The sequence below is a fragment of the Gymnoscopelus microlampas genome (genome assembly GCF_963454915.1).
Source record: "Gymnoscopelus microlampas genome assembly, chromosome: 13".
NCBI classification, from domain to species: domain Eukaryota; kingdom Metazoa; phylum Chordata; class Actinopteri; order Myctophiformes; family Myctophidae; genus Gymnoscopelus; species Gymnoscopelus microlampas.
The window spans coordinates 3266220-3275404 of NC_139950.1; positions in this window are offsets into that span (position 1 = coordinate 3266220).

Consider the following 9185-nt stretch of genomic DNA (forward strand, 5'->3'; position numbering starts at 1 on the left):
TTAGCAAAACTAAAAACTAAAAGCCTGGAGATCGAGGCTAGGAATTTACTTCCTGAAGCCACAATCACTCTAAAGCACCCGTCGGCCCCATGTACAGCCATTAGGCACAGGGCTAGAGATATGACTCCCGTCGCCTCGCATCGCCTCGCATTGCCTCGCTGCGTGCACGCAGCCAGCAGCGGCTGTTAGAGGCACTCGTCACCGATGATGAACGTACCGTAATGGTGCAAAATATGCCGTGAACGTCCCAATCTGGCGGATAAAATCAGCGCAGCAGCACAGGGCACCAACCTTGGGGGCTTTATCTAACAGCGTGAGAAAAAAAAACGGCGAAAATCGGCGGAATTTAGAAGCAGAGCGTCCTTCCCCCCCCCCCCCCCCCCCGTTGACAAAACGGGACGGGCGCCATGCACACCAAGTCACATGTCCAGGTGCTCTTCTGCGTACCAGACCTAAAAAGTTATGTGCACCCCTGGCTATAATGATGGTCGGGGATTAGGCTTGTAACCGGAGAACAATGGGCCAACGACCAACCAAAAGCATGCTAATGTTGTCCCTGCAAGTTAAAACCACTCTACGCCCCACAAGACCGACAGAAACACACAGAAACACTGCTGTTTTTGTAATGTAATTTAAACCACTTAATGATTCTAAAACAACTATCTTTTGGATTACAAACCTTCTTCAACATTCGAGCTGTGTTAATATGTAAAAAAAAATGAAAAGCACAAATATATATATATATATATATATATATATATATATATATATATATATATATATATATATATATATATATTTCCTGGACTACTTTTGAACAAATTACTTCATCAATAGGGTGTGGTATGAAGGGGATCAGCCTGTGGCACTGCACTGCTGAGGTGTTATGGAAGTCCACGTTTAATTTATTGCATTTACTGCATTATTGAATGTCTCACACCTTAATCTTGACAATACAACATATTATTTTTAGATGGATCTGGATATATGACAGTAAGGGCGGATTCAGACTATGGTCCCGAGTGCGCACCCCGGACCACTTGGGTTGGTGTGAACATTGCGTATCGTTCCCCGGAACGGATCACCGTACCGTACCCGAGACCGCCTCCCGAGGTAGTCTCGGATCCGGATCATGCATACTCGGGTACGGAACGATGCAATGTGAAGCCATCCGTATCAACAGAAGGAAGTGGACTTCTAATCATATATGCTTTACATATTTTTTAATGACACATTATTTTAGCTGGGTTATACCTTCTCATAGTTCTACTTGAATGTTGACAAGAAATAATAATCCCGCTAGTGTTTGAGTAGCGCGAGCCGTGAAAAAACATAAACAAAAAACACATGTGTAGCGTGACTCTGCCACTAGGATGAATATACCAAGGATTAGTCTGTGACGTCACTGCTAAAATACCAAGGGTGCGTCAGTGACGTCAGTATCATATTGATAATAACAGAGACAACGTTACATTTTGAGGTTTCGAAGACCAACGCACACACTGCTTTGGTTATGTATTGTTGTTCAGTTATTATTATAACTCAAGACAACGTCAGGAACACAGTCAAACGTTATTATTCACTCTAAACTCTGACAAGTGACTGACATTCTCTATCTCCCAAAGCCCCATAGTCAACAGCGCCCCCATGAGGCACATATTTACCATTACTGTTTATGATCTGTTCTCGGGTACGGAAGAATATTGGCCAATGTGAATACTGGCCAGCTGGGAGAGGCCAATCGTACTCGGGAACGGTTCGAATCAATCGGACCCAGTCTGAATCCGCCCTCAATGCACCAATTGATTACTTTACGATTTTAAAGGTTCAGGCAGTAGCAGGTTAGTCTCCCAGTCAGTTTCATGGTCATTCATTACGTTTACTGTCTTAAGCCTTACATAGATTCAGATAAAATGGCCTGTGAAATTACTCACTTTTGAATGAAAACGGAACTGGCTGCAGCAGCAGGCTTTTGAAAAGCGAAGGATCGCCCAGTCGTCGGTATTGGCAGGCCGTCTGTAGCATATGCTTAGAGTGGGCAAAGCATGAATGTTTTAGGACCAGTTTACTGCAGACAGAGGTAGGTGAAGAGTGGAGGAATAAATTATATTGATGGCAACATTAAATTAAATAGACAAGAGACATGATTGAAGCAAAAATATACTGTGTATTTGATCAAAAATAAAAATAAAACAAAACATACACCAGTTCAATAACTTTCAGCAAGGTATCAAAGTAAGTTCAACAGAGTCTTTAAGCAGGTAGGTAGTTGTCAATGGTCAAGGTAGTGTCTATAGTCAGAGGGAAGTGGCAGTGTTAGGGCAGTGTAGGGTGTAATGTTACTTGAGGGGATAATGTGTGGCTGCTGCTCTTTGGCCTACCCTCCAGGTAGGTCAAACTTCATTATCGTTGGGTTCGGGTTAGTTGGCTCGCCATAATGATCCTTTTTCGTATCAAGAAAAAGTAACCTGGCCAATCAGCTGTGCCTGAATCAGATTCAGGCACAGCCTGCAGGTTGTGCCAGCAATGAGTTTTGGATCCGTTTGGGTGGAAGTCTGATCCATCTCCTCTCACAGGTAAGTTGAAAGCTAGATCAACTGGCAGTCGAGGTGAACGTCCAAACATAAGTTCATACGGAGTGAACCCGGTTACTTCATTGCGGGTGTGTATGAACTAAAGGTTTCACATATTCTCGCCATTTGGATTGTTGCTTGTTTTCCAGGGTTCCCAACATATTGAGCAATGTCCGATTAAACCTTTCAACGGGATTCCTTGATCAACTTAGATTCAAAATCAGGTCCATGGTCAGTGTGCAGACGTTCAGGTATGCCATAATAGACAATGAAGTTATCCCACAAGCATTTAGCTACTGTCTTAGCTTTCTGATAAGGAGTGGGAATAGCAATGGCAAACTTGGTGAAGTGGTCAGTTAGTACAAGGATATCCTTTGTATTGCTTGTATCTGGTTCAAGACTAAGGAAATCTATGCACACCAATTCAAGCGGGCGTGTTGCTCTTATGTTCACCAAGGGTGCGGCTTTCTCAGGAAGAGCTTTGCTGCGTATACAGCGATCACATGTCTTGATCTTGTGCTCTACAGCTGCAGACAATTTGGGCCAATAGAACCTTGAACGGACAAGATCAAGAGTTCTTTATATGCCCATGTGACCCATGTCATTATGTAAGCTCTGCAAGACAGTTGCACGCAGCTCTTCTGGTAAAACAAGTCGATATGAGATTTGGGTCATTGTGTGTTCTGACCAAGCTACTCTGACAGATGGCAGTGATGACATCGGAGGAGACATTTAATGGAGCCATCAGCCAAGTGTTATTGGGTAAACCGGCTAATGCGATCCTTCTCTTTCTCAGACTGGCCATCATCCAGATACATTTCATGTGGTCGCCTGGAGAGACCATCGGCATCTAGATTTTGTTTTACCAGCCCGGTACTGAAGCTTGAAGGAGAAAGTGGACAAAGCAGCCAACCATCTGTAACTGGTTGTGTCTAACTTTGCAGAAGTAAGTATGTAGGTAAGGGGATTACTGTCTGTGACTACAGTAAAATGACACCCATACAAGTAATCGTGGATTTTTTTCTGTTACACTCCATTTAAGAGCAAGAAATTAAAATTTATGGGCGGGATATCTCGATTCACTGTTGGACAGACCCCGACTGGCAAGCTCTCAGTTTCCCATCCTGTTCCTGATATAGAGCCGCTCCAAGTCCAGTAGTACTGGCATCGTTATGCAAGATGTAAGGTTTATTGGGGTCTTCGAAACCAAGAACAGGGGCAGTGGTAAGTGCTGCTATGAGTCTCTCGAAAGCATCTTGACAGTCCGGTGTCCATCGACCCCCAAAAGGCTGTTGTGGATTGTGATATTGATCACGTTCCTTTACCCTTTGTGGGTTTGCGTGATGGTGGATACCCTCGAGTGAGTTCATTTAGGGGCTTCACTATGTCAGCGTAGCTCTTTATAAAGTGACGATAGTAGCCCGAGAATCCTAGAAAAGATCTCAATTCTTTGAGGTTGTTAGGATTTCATGTTCTTCCAGTGAGTCGGAATAAATGATCAGATCATCTAAGAATACAAGAACTTCCTTTAAGTGTATGTCTCCCATGCATCACTCCATCAATCTCTGGAATGTGCTAGGTGTGGCTATGTCTGGGTGTCTTGACTCAACCAGTCGGGACTCTCTCTCCTCTGAACCAGTATCCCAAAATGCTTGGATTCGAAAACATGAAGAAGCCAAAAAACACTGAAAAACGTGTTGTCTATGAAGTGTCTATCCCCATGACCCAACCAAAACAGGACTGTTTCTGTCCTCTGATTGTGGCCAGGACAAATGACAAGAAGGCCTTGACCTCTGGGATTAAGACCAGACAAGATGATGCAAGCTATTTTTGAGACATTGAGACTCGAGATGCAGCAGAGACTAAAAAGAAGCTGAGGGAATATTAATCTTCTGCAGGAGCCATCCTTTTATCTGTGGCCCGTGGAGTGTCTGAAGGAGTAAACTTTGCGGATTCCTCTGTTCGAGCGGTGATAATGTTTGGAATGCCGTTTGTTAATAAAAGCAACAAAACTGTCAAGGATTGTTTCATGACGTACCTCTTTCAGAACTTCAAAATCAATGGAAATGACTTCCTGGACTCTGATGCCATGCGCCACGCCGCTCAGTGTGTGGGCAGAGCTATCAGGAGAAAGACTGATTATGGACTCCAGCTGAACCTCATCGACGAGGCCGTCAAGATTGCAAAGAGTTTGTTCATCGGGATTTCGGTACCGTACAGTAACGAATTACGGGGGCCGAGTTGGATCGCTCTCTGCTGACTCAGTCGCAGATCGAGACACGAAGGTGGCGGGGAAAGATCGCTCAGATGGCTTTGGCGGCTTGCCGGCCATGATGATTGTGATGGAAGTTGTAATTTAGAACGGAAGGTTACATCCGATGTAACCCAGGTTCTCTGAGTCACTACATATTATTCAATATGTACGGGAACTGACCCCCAGGGGCAGTGCTCGTGGATACTCTTTAAGACACATCACTCATGGTGGCCCTGCCCTGATCTGCGATCAGTGGGGTATTTAAGTCCCACCCAGGCAAAGCCACTTCGATTAACTTTGATTGACACGAATTTCGGAGCGGCTCATTCGTGGAGAGCCGGTCTCTCCACTCAGAGAACCTGGGTTACATCGGATGTAACCTTCCGTTCTCTATCGTGGTCGAGACTGGCTCTCCACTACATATTATTCAATATGTACGTGAACACTCTAAGACACACCGCGAGGAAATAAGCAGACCCAGCTGCCCCCGCGGCAGCCCGAAGCAGTTTAAGCCCGAAGTATCAGAGCCCAAGGCGTGCTCCAAACTCCTGTCATCCAACGAAGTATGTTATACTCGTGGCCTAGGCGCAAGACGCTACCTAGGCCCAGCTGGCGTCAGGCCAGTCAACTGATTAGCCACCTAGCCCGCAAGGCGCAGGGCTAGCTTCCTACGCACAACATCACTCCGAGCCCCGGCCTGTCCTACGGGAGCCGGGGTCCCGGAGGCACGGTGAGTATGACCTGCTCTACTGCCTGGAGCCCAGCACTCGCTCTGTGAATGGGGTGATGGCTGCCACGTTCATGCAGTAGAACCTGGTGAATGTGGAGGGCGCCGACCAAGAGGCCGCCGTACAGATCTCGGACAAAGGGGCACCTCGCCAGAGCCGATGAGGTAGCAAGGCCCCGTGTCGAGTGTGCCCGTACTCCTGTCGTTGGACTGGCTTGCTTGCCTGTCTGTACACCTCTTGGATTGTTTCCACCAGAGCCTAGCCCTAGAGAGTGGTTCCCCAAGGCGGCTATGCCTATAACAGACAAACGCTGGTCTGTTGCACACATATTGTTAAGCATTTCATGTTATGTTTAACAACTGCACATGTATCCACTGATACAGTCACCTGTGGGCCTGTGTCCACTGACAGTAAGTCCTAAGGGCCCTGACAGGGCATAATAAAGACTGCCCGCCCGGCCCTGCTTCACCGCTTCCCTGCTTTTTGGAGGGTTGAAGGGGTGCAGCTCGAAGACTGACCAGCTCAGAGGACTGACCGGCTCGGGACTCTGACCAGACCCTAGGGTGGAATGCAGGGTTGGGCCGCAACCACTGTGTCCCCGCACTGACGGAACTATATACCCGAACGCGGTAGCCGCTACCAGCAGCACGCCCGTATGGTGCATGACTGTAAATGACAAGGAATGCACTGGCCGCATGTTCAGGAGAGCCGGGGCACAAAGTGTGCCGTGGCTGCCATCAGCCCCAAAGGGCATAGGCACAGCCTCCAGGTCAACCTGGCCCTCGACTGAAGAGCTGGACGAGTCCTGAGGGCGGCCCGTCCCCCTGGAGCAAGGGAAAGGCCCTGCTCCGGCCTGTAACCCATGCGGAGGATCCTCGATTGTGAGCGATGACGCCTGCAAACTCTCTTGTCGAGGCCCAAAGTGCTGCCGGAGCCTGGCCACATTGTTGTGGCACTGCTCCTCTGAGCAAGCCCGCACCAGCCGGTCATCCAATTTCGGATGCGGAGGCTCTCCCGACACCAAAGTCCCAGGACTGTGTCCAAGCACCTTGTAGCATGCGGGGGGCTACTCTTGCTCTCCTTTAGGATTTTGTTTGTTTTACCTATAAACGAGCCGCAGCAGCGACCCCAAGAGGGGCGACACAACGCCCACTCTCCGAACTACGTACTGCAGTTGGTGAAGTAGGCTGCCAACACTCGTAATCTTCTCATAAACAAAATCCATCCCTACAGACCTGTCCAAACCAGGCAGGGCAGGTAAAGAGGGGGAGCCATAGCCTGAGCTTGGCTCTCACCGCTCTGCCGCCCTCGGACGTTAGTCTGTTGGGCTGGAGTAGAGACGGCCACACACCATATATGGTGCACTCCGCTCGCCCCTGACAGCACGGATGCACTCTGCTGGTATCACCAAACCCGGTTCTCCAGCAAACCACGCCACAGCCGCGTAAACCGACCTAGTCGGCGATACGCTGTATAGTGTGCAATGACTGATTCAGGGGACCCCTGGCAGACCCAGCACGTTCTGTCCTGCGTCACTGAGACCAGATCAACAGACAGAACTCCGCCACGGACTCGTGAACCGACCCAATCGGTGATACGCCGCATAGCGGACTATAATGGCCACCTAGCCGATAATACGTTGTATAGCGGTCTCTAATGGCTGCTTTATGTGTGTTCTAACAGACCACCAGCACGCCCCACCCAGTGTTTCCACTGACGGGACTCCGCCACGGACGCGTAAACCGACACAATCGGTGATAAGCCGTAAAGCAGGCTATAATGACTGTCCACACCAGTGGCCACAGCTTGGAATAGGACCGCCACCGATGGCGCCTCACCGACCGGAGAGCAGCCATACCCTGCCTGTTCCTCAAACAGCTTGGGGAGCCTGCGAGCCAGTTGCCGCAGCTCCTCAATAAAGGTCAGGGCTATTATGGTCACGCAAGCGCCGTGTAAGCGGGCGCTGATACAGTGACGGAATAGCCTCTGTGTTGGCTAGCTGCGTCCAGATAGCCATGGCTCTGTGCATTATCGGGATGAGCAAGGAGCTTACTCCGTGGCTTCACACCGATGACCGGATTCCACCACGCAGAATTACACCTAGGTGTGTAGACGGCCCCGCCGTGCAACACACCATATATGGTGCGCTCCGCTCGCCCCTGACAGCACGGATGCACTCTGCTGGTATCACCAAACCCGGTTCTCCAGCAAACCAGGCCACAGCCGCGTAAACCGACCCAGTTGGCTATACGCTGTGTAGTGTGCGATGACTGATTCAGGGGACCCCTGGCAGACCCAGCACGTTCTGTCTTGCGTCACTGAGACCAGATCCACAGACAGAACTCCACCACAGACACGTAAACCAACCAAATCGGTGATACGCCGTAAAGTGGGCTATAATGGCCGCGGGTATAACACTGCGTTTGTGTTCAACAGACTACCAGCGCGCCCCGCCCAGTGTCTCCACTGACGGGACTCCACCACAGACGCGTACACCGACCCAATCGGTGATACGCCGTATAGCGGGCTATAATGGCCGCCCAGTTTGTGTTCGACAGACCAGCACGTCCTGTCTGTGTCACTGGCTGATCGACAGACAGAACTACACCACGGTCGCGTGAACTGACCCTGTCAGCGATACGCCGTATAGTGCTTTATTACACCTGAACGCAGAAGCTGCCGAACCTGGCAGCAATACGCTCGTATGGTGCGGCTCTGCCACCCTGGGACGTTCAGTCTGTCGGGTTGGAGTGGAAACGGCTTGCCTCTAAACAACAGGCTCCTGGCTGGAGCATTGTAGTCACAGTTGGCCCCCAGCCCGAGCGATGAGCTCGTGAACCGAAGCGGGGAGCTGCTCTAGCTCCTCCTCCGCCTGCGCTCCATCTGCACCCTCCTGACCGGGGGGAGGTCTTCCTCCTCAGAGTCGAACCCCAGGACGTCGACGTCCTCCTCCTCTGACGTCCCCGAAACGCCTCCTGTCCTACCGCCAAGGTGGCAGCGGGGCGCTGTGGAGGGGGCGGGGTTCTTATTGATATTGTGGCCACAGGAGCTGGCATAGGCAACTGGTCACCCCCAACTGCACTCTTACGCCGTTTGGCCGGATGCAGCTGCCCTAAGGCAGTGTTCAAGGGTTGGAGAGAAAACGACCGAGCCCTGGCCTCTCTCACTCTAGCCGGCAGGATGAAGCAATTCATGCACACAGAGGGGTCCAGTCTGCCCGTGCGCGCATGTTCCATCCCCAAGCAAAGCATACATCTATCGTGGCCGTCCCCCAAGGGCATCTTTATCCCACAGCCCAGACAGATGTGGGGCGCTGGGCTGGCCATGTTTGCTATATTATTTAAGCTATGTATGCAAATCTACATAATTATATATAAAAGGTATATATTCGTAGACGTATGTATTTGTATATCTAATACTCATATACTCAATACTCGAATATTGTATACTCATATACTTAATATTCGTCCGTCTATATATTTGTATATTAAATACACTTAATCTCTATAAGTGTATGGGCAGAGCCAAGTGTCTCTTTACCTTTATTTCACTTATTTATTTTTCCCTAAAGTCAGTGATTTTGCAGCGAGTGCAGTGGGCTGCCAGGAGATAACTCCTGAACCAGCGCCA